Genomic DNA, 12,441 nt, shown 5'->3' on the forward strand with positions numbered 1-12,441 from the left:
CCATTCTGGCCGATTCTGACAGTTCTACGACAGTTCAACAGCATGGTCGAAATATAACCATAGCTTATCATTGCACTATGTTACCGATGCCGGCAAAAAATTCTTACTAAATACACCTATACACCACAATATACTAAAAAAACCTAAACACAAGAAGCAGTTATTTTTTCACGCTTCCTGTTTAACAATCTAGTTTTCCATTCTGTGTTCACGAATTAACGACTTAAAAGTACTTATCCATTTGTCAAATTGATACACTAAAAATAAATCGTCGGGAGCGTAAATGCATCTGTTTTTTTTCGCTCTCGAACTGTGAGCGATAAGATCCCACATTCTTACTGTTCAACCAACCTAATACTTGTGCAATACAATATTTAACCACACAGCTACACGTTGTTTGCGACACCCATACCAACGTTTCCATGGTGTTCCACTTATGATCGCTATTGCAATGATCAGAAGTTTATATAGCTCATTCGAATAGCTAGTAATCATGTGCCGTAATGGACTAGAGCAGTTGTTTTCAATCGGGGGTGAATTCACCCCCAGGGGTAAATTAGACGATTGTAGGTGAATTATGCGGGGCAAATTTTAATTTGTTATACAACATTCCCGTTTATATTTGTCTTTATATGTTGTTTCAGAATTGAAATGCTTACTAAGAGTGCTTAGGAACAGGTTCCTGATTGTAAAATTATGGTTTTCATCCAATCGAAAAAAAATTTTTTTTGGCAGGGTAATGATAGTAAACGATTTTCAGAAAGTGATACGTCATGGGGATCAATACTGAGAAGGGGGTCATTGGAATGAAAAAGATTGAAAACCACTAGTCTAGAGTGTAAAAAGTTGTTTTAATGAGAATATGTCGACTTCTGGTTACCATAAAACAGTGAAAACCATAATTAATACGGGTGTCATTTGAAGGGGATGGTCAGAAGACAATGGAAAAGGATGATTAACGCCATTTTGAAGATGGCAACTTCCATTTACCACAAAACTGTGGAAACCATAATCAAAATGGATGATTTGAAATTGGGGTGTTCAGAAGACAATGAAACTGGATGATTAAAGCCGTTTCAAAATGCAAGATGGCGACTTCAGGTTACCAGAATATAGAGAGATCCAAAACCAATATCCTGAGCAAATTCTCAGACACCATACAATCCCTTGGAAAGACCATAAATATGGTCCGTGCCAATTTTCACGACCATCACAATACCATCAAAAGGTCTCAATAACCCATAAATACACCGAAATATGATTTTTATATGGGATCTACCGGACCATGGCGATGGGTGAAATTGGACCATGGCCATGGGGTTATTATGGGCTTTCCGTTTGCTCGGGATGTGTGTCAATTGAAATGTGGTGGTCAGTAGCCATCGGAAATTGATGATTAACGCAATTTTGAAATCCAAAATGGCGACTCCCGGTTACTAGAAAAGTGAGCAAACCATCATCAATATTGGAGTCATTTGAAAGGGAGTGATCGGAAGACTACGGAGATAGATGGTTAAGGTGGGCGTCTGGTGTAAAGTGCTCAAACCGAAAATTATTTTGTTTTACGATTTTGAAGGCCAGGCAACATGGGATCTTTTGTGTAATGTTAAGATTTATTTTTACATTCATTGTGTACGAAAAAAATATTTTCAGTCACCCAGAGCCACACATACGAGCATTCCAAGAGTAGACGTCCAACCATTTGTACGTCGAGGAGCGCCTCGACGAACACGATAACTCTCGATAGAATTGTCTGACTCTGGAACTTCAATAAGATTTGCATTTGGACTTGTAGTTACTCGATGAACCAAAATAAAATAGAAAAAAGTTCGAGTTTCGGAAAATGGTTTCATGTAAACCGGAAAATCTCATACTTTGCTGTTAAATTCGCTCATCAAAATAATAGGAAGAAAATTTTGTATTCAGTTTTCTGTGATTCATCGATAGGTTACACATACACATGTATCGACCATCTTGGATTCCTATGAATTTCATCGGCATGAAAGACTAAACATTTTCCACAATCAGTAAGATTATTTCGACTCAAGAGCAATTTTTTAAAAGTGCGTATACGTGCGTTACTTTAAAATGTTTTGTTCGATTACTATATTTTATGCAGCAATACTTTCAGAGGACGAGTTTGAGAGAATAAATATTAATGTGCGGAAAAAATATACACTGAAAAAAAATTGTTTCATTTTTAACAAAAACAAAAATTTGTGTTAAAAATTTAAATTGTTAAAAAACCCATTTTTCTGATTTTTTAAATTTTGTCAATAAAAACCTGGAGAGAAAAGAAACATTTTGAATGTGATTGTATGATGGAGAACTTATCGGTAGAAAAGTTTTTCTAACAATAACTTTATACATGTTTTTAAATTTCATGCTAATTGACATACAAAACTGTAATTTTATTACAGAATTTAATTCTAACTCTCATTTTAAATCAAAATTTATTTAACAAAAATCTTCCAAAACGCGAGAGTTTTCGAGATATTTGGAATTTTGTTCTAACAAAAACAGTTAATTCGTGTAATTATGCTCTTTTCAAAAAGTTTTTCGCGTAACCCAATTATAAAATGTCAAAAATCTAATGTTTATCGTTTTAAAGACGTAAAAGAAACTTTTTCAGTGCATTTGGATCATGGAGAAGGTTTCAATGAAATTTTTTTTCTGACAACTACTTTTGGAATATTTTTATAATTCTTACTATTTGCAGTAAAAAAACAATTTTCTTCTTGAATATGATTCTAAACGCTATTTTAAATCAAAATGCTTATAACAAAAATCTTCTGAAATGTAGTAGTTCTCGAGATATTTCAAATTTTGTTTTAACAACATAATTCTTTTGCTTTATTAGGACCTTTTCAGAAGTTATACGCGTTTTCCATCAACAATAATAACTTTTTCAAAAGGCCCATAAAATTTCCTGTAACTGGTTTACAATATCACCTTGATGTCAAAGAGAAAGTTACAGGAAATTTGATGGGCCTTTTGAAAAACTAATTATTATTAAAGGAGAAACGCTAATAACTTCTGAAAAGGTCGTAAGAAAACAAAAGATTTGTGTTGTTAAAACAAAATTTAAAATATCTCGAGAACTACTACATTTCAGAAAATTTTTGTTATTAGCATTTTGATTTAAAATAGCATTCAAAATCATATTCAAAAAGAAAATTGTATTTTTACTGCAAATAGTATGAATTATAAAAACATATCAAAAGTTGTTGTTACGAAAACTATTTTATTGAAAGCTTCTCCATGATCCAAGTACACTGAAAAAGTTTCTTTTACGTCTTTAAAACGATAAACATTGGATTTTTGACATTTTATGATGAGGTAACGCGAATCACTTTTAAAAAGGGATTAATCACACGAATTAATTGTTTTTGTTGGAACAAAATTCCAAATATCTCAAAAACTAACGCATTTTTGTTTCTAAAACATAAAAAATTAGAAGAAATGGGTTTTTTTGCAATTTAAATTTTTAACACAAATTTTTGTTTTTGTGAAAAATGACAACATTTTTTTCAGTGTATATTTTTTTCGCACATAAGTATTTATTCCCTGAAACTCGTTCTCAGAAAGTTTTGCTGTATAAAATACAGTAATCGAACAAAAAAAAATGAAATTGATGCATGTACAAATGTTTACACACTTTTGAAAAATTGCTCTTGTATCAAAATATTGCAATTGTCAGAGAAAATAATGTAGATAAATAAACCGAACACAACTTCAAAGTTTCGTTCGAATCGACGATGGTCATATTTTGTGGTCGGCCGGCTTCTCATGGAATCCCTCTAGATTGAAATCTGCGTGTTTTACAGCAAATACGCGCGAGGAATGCATGGCTGTTTATAGCAAAAGAAGTTTCAGCGTGGCCACCGAGATTGCTTTTCTAGAGGTTCAATACTACTAATTAAGCGACTAGTAGTCGATTTTTTGCCCACTACACCAGGCGCCCCACTTAACGCCGTTTTAAAATCCAAGATGGCGACATTCGCTTACAACAAAACAGCGAAAATCATCATCAATACGGGTTTCATTTAAAAGGTAGGTAGACATAGAAAATTGATGATTACCGCCATTTCGAAATCCAAGATGGCGACTTTCGGTTACCACATAACTGATAACCATCATCAATAATGGTGTCATTTGAAAGACGTTGATTAGTACACATCGAAAATGGATGATTCACGCTATACTGAAATCCAAGATGGCGACTTCCGGTTACCAGAAAATGGAGGGAACCATCATCGATATGGGTGTCATTTGAGTCAGTAGACATCGAGTATTGATAACGGTTTTCAGTGTTTTATGGTAACATGGATTTCAAAATAGCGCTAATCATCAATTTCCGATGTCTACTGACCACCCGCCTTCAAATGACACCCATATTGATGAAGGTTTTCATATCACCGAAAAAATTTCTGAAATTGCATCACCCACAGGTCCGACTAAGAAATATTCCTAACGCTTGTTATGAACCTATGTATTATGTTTCCTGCCCCGAAAATTTTGTCGAATCATTTTTGTGCTAATTCGTATTTAGGCTCCTCTTTCATCTCCTAAGTCTAAAGTGGATCAATCGACTATTGATAAATATGATAAAAAATGCTAACAGTATTGGCCCTTACTCGCGAACACTTTATTCACTACAACTGTGCTATATTTCTTCTCGATCTTATAGCAGAATTTTATAATCAGAGATCACTTATTGGTTGATAACAAGAAACATCAGTCGCTATCCTACTCAGACCAAACTATACGTATCTAATCAGCAAACCAGAGCTTCTGTGGGAACCTCCCGAGACATCACTCGGAGCTAGCCAGTTGCTTAGTTCATGCAAGACGTATGATCTTTTGGATTTAGGATTGAGCGTTAAACTATAGTGCCAATTTTCATGCTAAATTAGATTTATTATCTATCACCAAGATGGTACTAGTTACTGATGAGCAGAATCCGAAACGCTAAAAACTAATCTTAAAATCGTATTGGATACTAATTTATAATATATAACGGGTTCACTCATCCTGTAACTATTCTACGTGAACGCAACTCAATTCCAATAAAAATGTTTCCAAGCCTCACCGACATTCAATTTATCTCATTTGGACACATCTGTTGCGGCTGTTCGGCCATCTATGGAAGTTGTCCTTTATTGTCAGCTTCTTTCTCCGAACAGCCTAGATAAGCCGTGTAGTGTCGGTAGTGGATGTTTCAACCGGCTGAGAATTACACTACGGACTACCTGTTCCAGTGGTAAAAATCCACCAAACAGGGAACCCCAATTCCATAGTGTTATGCGACCCGTGCTATGGGTAAAATTGTTGAGGGGGTTTAAAACATTCTCAATGGCGAACGGAGCCTGGGAAGATTTGGGCGAACTCCCCAGTATGCTGCATTACGCAGCGGAACGTTCACTCTACACACCGAAGTTTTTTCACCGATGATCCACTTAATTTTGCCGAATTTTTGTTGGCTGGGGGTTTGCTGAGACTCTCGGCTGATGGTAGTTCGGTGAAGTTTTGTTGAGTTTCGATTATCAAATTTCGATGTGTTTAGATGAACCTGCCCAGAGGCCGTGTGGTATCCGGCCAAGAATTGAGCTACTGGGGTCCTGCTCCCATGTCGTAGGAGGCGACCGAAAGTAGGAGACCCTAAGTCAAGGTGTAGTTCCATGCCGAGGACTTGATGACTGGAGGGTCTAAAATATGCCAGTCGCGCACGGAGCATTTTGGGTTTTGCCCTTACTGTGTTATGCGAATCTCTGACACATTTTCTTCGCAAATCGTGGGAATCAGATGATCGTGTCCCATTTAAACCTGATATGGCTCGTTATATGCGTTAACATCCCAACTCGCTTGGTGTCCTCTGGTTGTTGTGCAATTTATGTTGGAGATGAAATGTACAGTTCTCTAATCAACAATGGTTAGAATAGCACAAATCAATCTCCAACATAAATGTACAGCAACTATGAATTTATCTCGACTCATGCAGGAAGGTAAAGCGTCCATAGCATTGGTTCAAGAACCGTATTTCCATAAAGGAAACTTCTATTTTGGAAAGTTGCTTAACACTGCCTTCATTGCTTACAACAAGACAGGCATGACTAACCCACGTGAAATGCCTGCTGCATTCTTGCAAATAAGGCTATTGACGCGTGTCTCATATCGGAGCTCACAACTCGCGATATCTGTGTTGTCACAGTTACACTGACTGTCGGAAATGTAGACAAAAAAAATATATATTGTTCAGCATACCTACCGCATAACGAGTCATCTCCTTCTGATGATTTCAAAAGCGTTGTATCATATTGTAGTAGAAATGGGCTTCCGCTCATTATCAGCAGTGATGCGAATGCTCATCACATCATTTGGGGCAGCTCAGACATCAATCTGAGAGGCTCAAAACTGATGGAGTACATAAGTAGTACAAATCTCCATATTCTGAATGTGGGAAACCGACCAACTTTTGCGAGGTCTGGGAGGGAGGAGGTGTTAGACATAAAACTTTGCTCTGAATTTTGCATGAACTGGGAAATTGGTAGCTTCCAAATGAAACTGAACCGTCTCTATCCGATCATAAATATATATTTTTCGATCATTTTGATGTCACCTTCAATGTGGTGACATATCGTAATCCTAAATCTACAAACTGGGACCTCTTTATGGAAAACTTGGCGACTAAATTTCATGGATATTTTCCAACAATTAGTCAACTAGACGACTTAGATGACGTCGTGGATACGACAAACTTATTCATATTAGCATCCTACGAAGAAGCTTGTCCACTTTGTACTGTTAAATAGACTAGGGGAACCCCTTGGTGGAGGGCTGAGCTTGAAAGAATGAAGAAAGTCATGAGAAGAGCTTGGAACCGGCGTCAGCGTGATGACTCCAGGGCTTTCAGGTCAGCTCGTAGTGCATATAAGAAATGTCTTAGATCTGCAGAACGGGCTGGCTGGCAAAACCTATGCACTAATGTCTCTAGTCTGAACGAGGCTAGCAGGTTAAATAAAATTTTCTCCAAATCGAATGATTTTCAGATGAACTCCTTAAAAACCAGAGATAGTGTTTATGTGACGGACGAAAAAGATGTTCTTAATTGTCTCTTAGACACACACTTTCCAGGTTGTATCGATCCGGAGTTGAACAATGTTCACAGATCTCATTCTGGTGATTCGGACTCGTGGGCGTTAGCACGCACATTGGTTTCCACTGAATCGGTCAAGTGGGCAGTTGACAGCTTTGATCCATACAAATCACCCGGAAAAAATGGAATACTTCCCGTGTTACTGCAAAAGGGATTTGATATTCTTAAACATGTCTTGAAAAAGATTCTGCTTTCCAGTCTTGCTACCGGGTATATCCCGAAAGCATGGCGAGAAATGACTGTTAGAATTATTACCAAAGGGGGGCGCTCAAGCTATGAAGAAGGCAAGAGTTTTAGGCCTGTCAGCTTAATTTCTTTTCTTCTGAAAGCTTTAGAACGGATAATCGATCATCACATCAGGAACGTTAGTTTAGTTGAATATCCACTGCACAAAATGCAACATGCATATCAGTGTGGGACATCCACGATCACTCTGCTTCACGATGTTGTTTACAACATTGAGAAAGCCTTCTCGCTCAAGCAATCTAGCTTGGGTGTATTCCTAGATATTTAGGGTGCTTTTGACAATGTGTCCTTCCAGTCTATTCTGGAAGCGACGCGCGGTCATGGGATACCTGCATGTATCTCGGGTTGGATAAACGCAATGCTTAGTAACCGCATACTTTGCTCGTCACTGCGACAGGCTGAGATACGGAAGTTGAGTATTTGCGGTTGTCCTCAGGGCGGCGTTCTGTCACTTTTGTTATGGAACTTAGTAGCTGACGGCTTGTTGAAGAAACTCAATGAGCTTGGATTTCCAACCTACGGGTTTGCTGACGATTACAAAATACTAATTACTGGATTTCGCATCGGAATAATCTTTGACTTAATGCAACAGGCATTAAGAGCTGTCGAACAGTGGTGTCGACAAGTTAAACTATCAGTTAACCCAAGCAAAACTTCAATGGTTCTTTTCACGAAGAAGCGAATAACAACCGGGGTTCGTCCCTTGCAGTTCTTTGATTCTGAGCTGCTGTGTGCAGATCAAGTCAAATACGTTGGAGTCATATTGGATTCCAAACTGAATTGGTCTGCTCACATTGAGTTCAGAGTCAAGAAAGCGTGCATGGCCTTCGGGCAGTGCAGACGAACTTTTGGAAAGACCTGGGGTCTCAAACCTAAATACATCTATTGGATTTACACGACAATTGTACGTCCAATACTGTCATACGGATGCCTTGTGTGGTGGCAGAGGGGAGAGGTGGTGACAGTCCAGTCAAAGCTAAACCATCTGCAAAGAATGGCGCTCATGGCGTTGACTGGTGCTTTCACCACGACTCCGACTGCTGCTCTTGAGGCACTTCTAAATATCAAACCATTACACATATACCTCAAACAAGAAGCACTATCATATGCATACAGACTGCAGGTTACTGGGCTTTGGAACAGTAATCATGTTGATCTTGCTACCAGTCATACACGATTGTGGTCACAAATGGTTACAGGGGGTGGAGATATTCTTGCTCCCAGCGATATTACACTCACTTGTAGTTTTCCTTACAGGACATTCCATGTGAAGATTCCCTCTCGAGAGGAGTGGTTATCTGGCTTTATGGAAAGACAACAACAAACGCAAGTGGTCTGTTACACTGACGGTTCTCTGATGGAGGGACGTGCTGGTGCTGGTGTCTACTGTCGTGAAATGAGATAGGAACAATCTCACTCGCTAGGTAGATACTGTACTGTATTCCAAGCAGAAATCTTTGCGATTATGTACGGGGTGCAATCGCCCCTTCAACTGAGTTTGTCCGGCAGAGTTATAAACTTCTGCTCCGATAGTCAGGCTGCAATCAAGGCCCTTAGCTCAGACAAATCCCGGTCTAAGCTAGTGATCGCGTGCCGAACCCAAATCGAAGAACTAAGCATTGTCAGCACTATCTTCTTTGTCCGGGATTCCCGGACATTGCGGTATTACTGGAAATGAATGGAATGGCCAGGGAAGGTTCAGCGATTGACTTCGTTGGTCCTGAGCCCGTGCAGCCAATTTCGACAAGTTGGATAAGGGAAAAAATACGGTCCTGGGCATCGTCCGAGCACCGCAATTATTGGAGAAATCTACAAACGTGTCGCCAAACAAAGGCGTTTCTAGAACAACCATGCCCAGTGGTTTCGAAAAATCTCTTACATTTTTCGAAGCTCCACTGCGGCATGCTGACCATGGTCTTTAACCGGCCACTGCAAACTCAATTATCACATGGCAACTATTCAGCGCGCTGAGTCTTTTTCGTGTGATCTTTGTGAATCCGACTACGGAACCTCATATCATCTGATATGCAACTGTCCAGCGGTAGCGCAATTGCGATTTCGAGTCTTCAGCCGTCCTTATATAGACGAAACCATGTTTGGACGACTGAAACTCAGAGACATACTAAAGTTTCTTATCCAATGTGATAAAGAGCTTTAGGCTCATTCGCAGGCAAGTTGAACTACTTGTGAGTTTAACTTACCGGTTGTTTATTTTTGTTTTTGTGCTGTTATTTTTCCCACCCTTCCAATTCTACTTCCCCTCACCTCCTTGTCCTTTCCTTCCGCTCAGGAAATGATGAAAACACACGGCAAGGCACAAATCCCCGACTACATACGGGGAACGTGCCATTTGAGCCAATATATTCTGGACTATTCTACGTGAACGCAACTCAATTCCATCAAAAATGTTCCCAAGCCACACCGACATTAAATTTATCTCATTTGGACACATCTAATATCTGTCAGATTATACGCTGATTGAAGATTCAGAAATGTACAGTAAAATGTTTATCCAGTGTAGATTTCAAACCCCCAAACCCCAACCCAAACGGAACCAGCGAAAATCCGAAACGGGCAAACAGTCGTAGGTATTCCTTATCAGCCATTTTGTTCAATTAGCACTGCACTTAAGCCGGGCTGTTAAATTATTATTTTTACGACTTTTCGCGACCTGTTCCCTAATAAGCGGTGTGCCGTAAAAGTCATCGTTTTCTCGCGCTGGCTGCTGCCGCGCGCTGATGGATTCCCGAACCGCATCGGACCTCCCCTGACCTAAGCTGCCTGCCTATAATTATCCAAAGCCAAACCTCATCTTACTTACCGGGTCGTTATGGTGCAGCTTACCACCAATGAATGAGCGAGTGGTATGGAAAAAGTGTGAAATACTGTGTCGACGCAGCCTCACGGTGGAGCATATTTCATCCTTCCTAACCACTCTAACGGGCCGTATCGATTATTATTATTATAAGTGATGAAGCCTGGCGAAAGTCGGCCCACACCTGCAAAGCTGCTGACGCGGGAAGGTCAACCTCCTCTCGAAAACGGACCGTATCCATTAATTGTTTATTAATTAAGTGTACTTTTATGGTTCATCGCAAGCATCAGGATGTGATCGTAATCGGTCATTGGCTGCCCTGAAAATACCTTTTTTTCGGATTGTAGCATACCCGGTAAACCCCTTCCCGGAGATTTCAAACCCCGCGAAGGATGTTGGTGGCATCCTTCTCTGAAAGATCGTGATTGGATGATTTACGACCAACACAAATCCATTAAATCGGGCCTTCCCGAACGTTGTTATGTTGTGACACAGGCTCAAATTGAATTGTTCAACCTCCGTACGGCCCACTCAGAATGCACTTGCACAATGCGTTCCAGCATCGGGCGTACAGAATTTTATTACCCAATAACTTCGCAGCCCCTTAACTCCCTTCGGGCAATCTCCGGTACAGGTATGAAGATGTACCATTGTCTGGCTGGCTGGAAGGCTTAACCCCGCAGGCGAAAGGCGCTTATCACCTTCGGGGTCATTGAGATCGGAAACCATCTCTAATTCTTCAATCTCGTCGGTTTTACTGGCCAGACCAGATGGTCATGGGGGTAAAAGAAAAGAAAGGAAATAAATCTGCCGCAATCGACCGAAGCAAATGATGATGGAATGTAGCGCGGCTGCGTGCAGATAAAATATGTTCTTAGCCCCCCTTCAATGACATCAGTTAGATATAGTTTCAATTAAAAATGCATCTATCATAAAGTTTATCCGACGCAAAATGATATTTCTCCTGTGTCGCTTTGATTGCTTTTAGCCGCAGCTTTTTACACAGGCAAGGCACTGTCGATGCTGAGAAGTTAATACTCATTTCGCAAAGTACCGTGCAGACCGCAGAATAACCGAATGGGTTTCGTTCCAACGGAGGAGACTGCACTTGATCTTGCTGATGGATATATCTGGCGGATCATATTTACAATAATTCACTCGCGATGGAATGTTGATGGGTTCCGAGATGGGGCCTATGAGAATTACTGCTAACAATGTAGGTGCTAGTGAATCATATGTGGTAAAGTTGTGATACTAGTGGAAACTACAAAAATATTGTTTTCAATAGCTATCTATTTCATCTATCACAACTATCGACACTAGTTCTAGTTTACTCTCCTTCTCCCATATGTTACAATTTTCCATACATCCTCCCCATTAAAACATAATTTATTGAAGGTTATTTAACAGTAAGAAAAATCGAAAACCAAGTACAACACCATACTCTCTGCAATACTTTTAAACTAAACAATTATTTCAATTAATCAATTATCTCACTAGTTGATTGGCATTATTTAGCTGATTCATCTAACAAAAATAGGCTGGTCTATCCAAAAAATATATTCAAAATGGGTAGTTTCGTATGCAGGGCTATGATGAATGCCAAAGGAAATATTCTGTTCTTCCACGAAATATGAAATTTAATTTTTCATTTAAATTTTCAATAATATACTAATGAACTTAGGTAAACAATCTTTAGGTTAAGTGTTGCTTAATCGATTAATGGCCATACAAATGAAATTGTTTAATAAATTAGAGTGTTATTAAACTGGTTTCAGTTTGAAGCTTAATAATGAACTTAGTGCATGCTCTGCAGCGTTTTATTTTATATAGTTGTTTCAATGTGGAACTAGAACTGAAACAATTACATTACCAGCATAGCGGTTTGTTTTATAATTTAAAGCAGTTTTAAAATTTAAATTGGTTTAATTTGAAACACAATATACAGAGCAGGACAGATACTCAGACTGAATAAACATAACATGAAGTCCAGTAACTCACCTCTAACATACCATGTGAGGCTGACTTGGATGCTCACCCTTTCACTCCTCTGCCACGCCACGAGGTATCAATAGCTAAGTCCCAACATACTACGCTACGACCCTCCCATCTTGGCATGAGGCAGTGCACATATACGCCTATACACTCGCTCTTCTGCCTTGCTTCGAGGTGGCTGGGTTTACCCCTTACGCGGTTGCCAGTCGCTGCGCCAAACCTGCCTCAG

This window comes from Topomyia yanbarensis, chromosome 2, assembly GCF_030247195.1.
Source record: "Topomyia yanbarensis strain Yona2022 chromosome 2, ASM3024719v1, whole genome shotgun sequence".
Taxonomy (NCBI): Eukaryota; Metazoa; Arthropoda; class Insecta; order Diptera; family Culicidae; genus Topomyia; species Topomyia yanbarensis.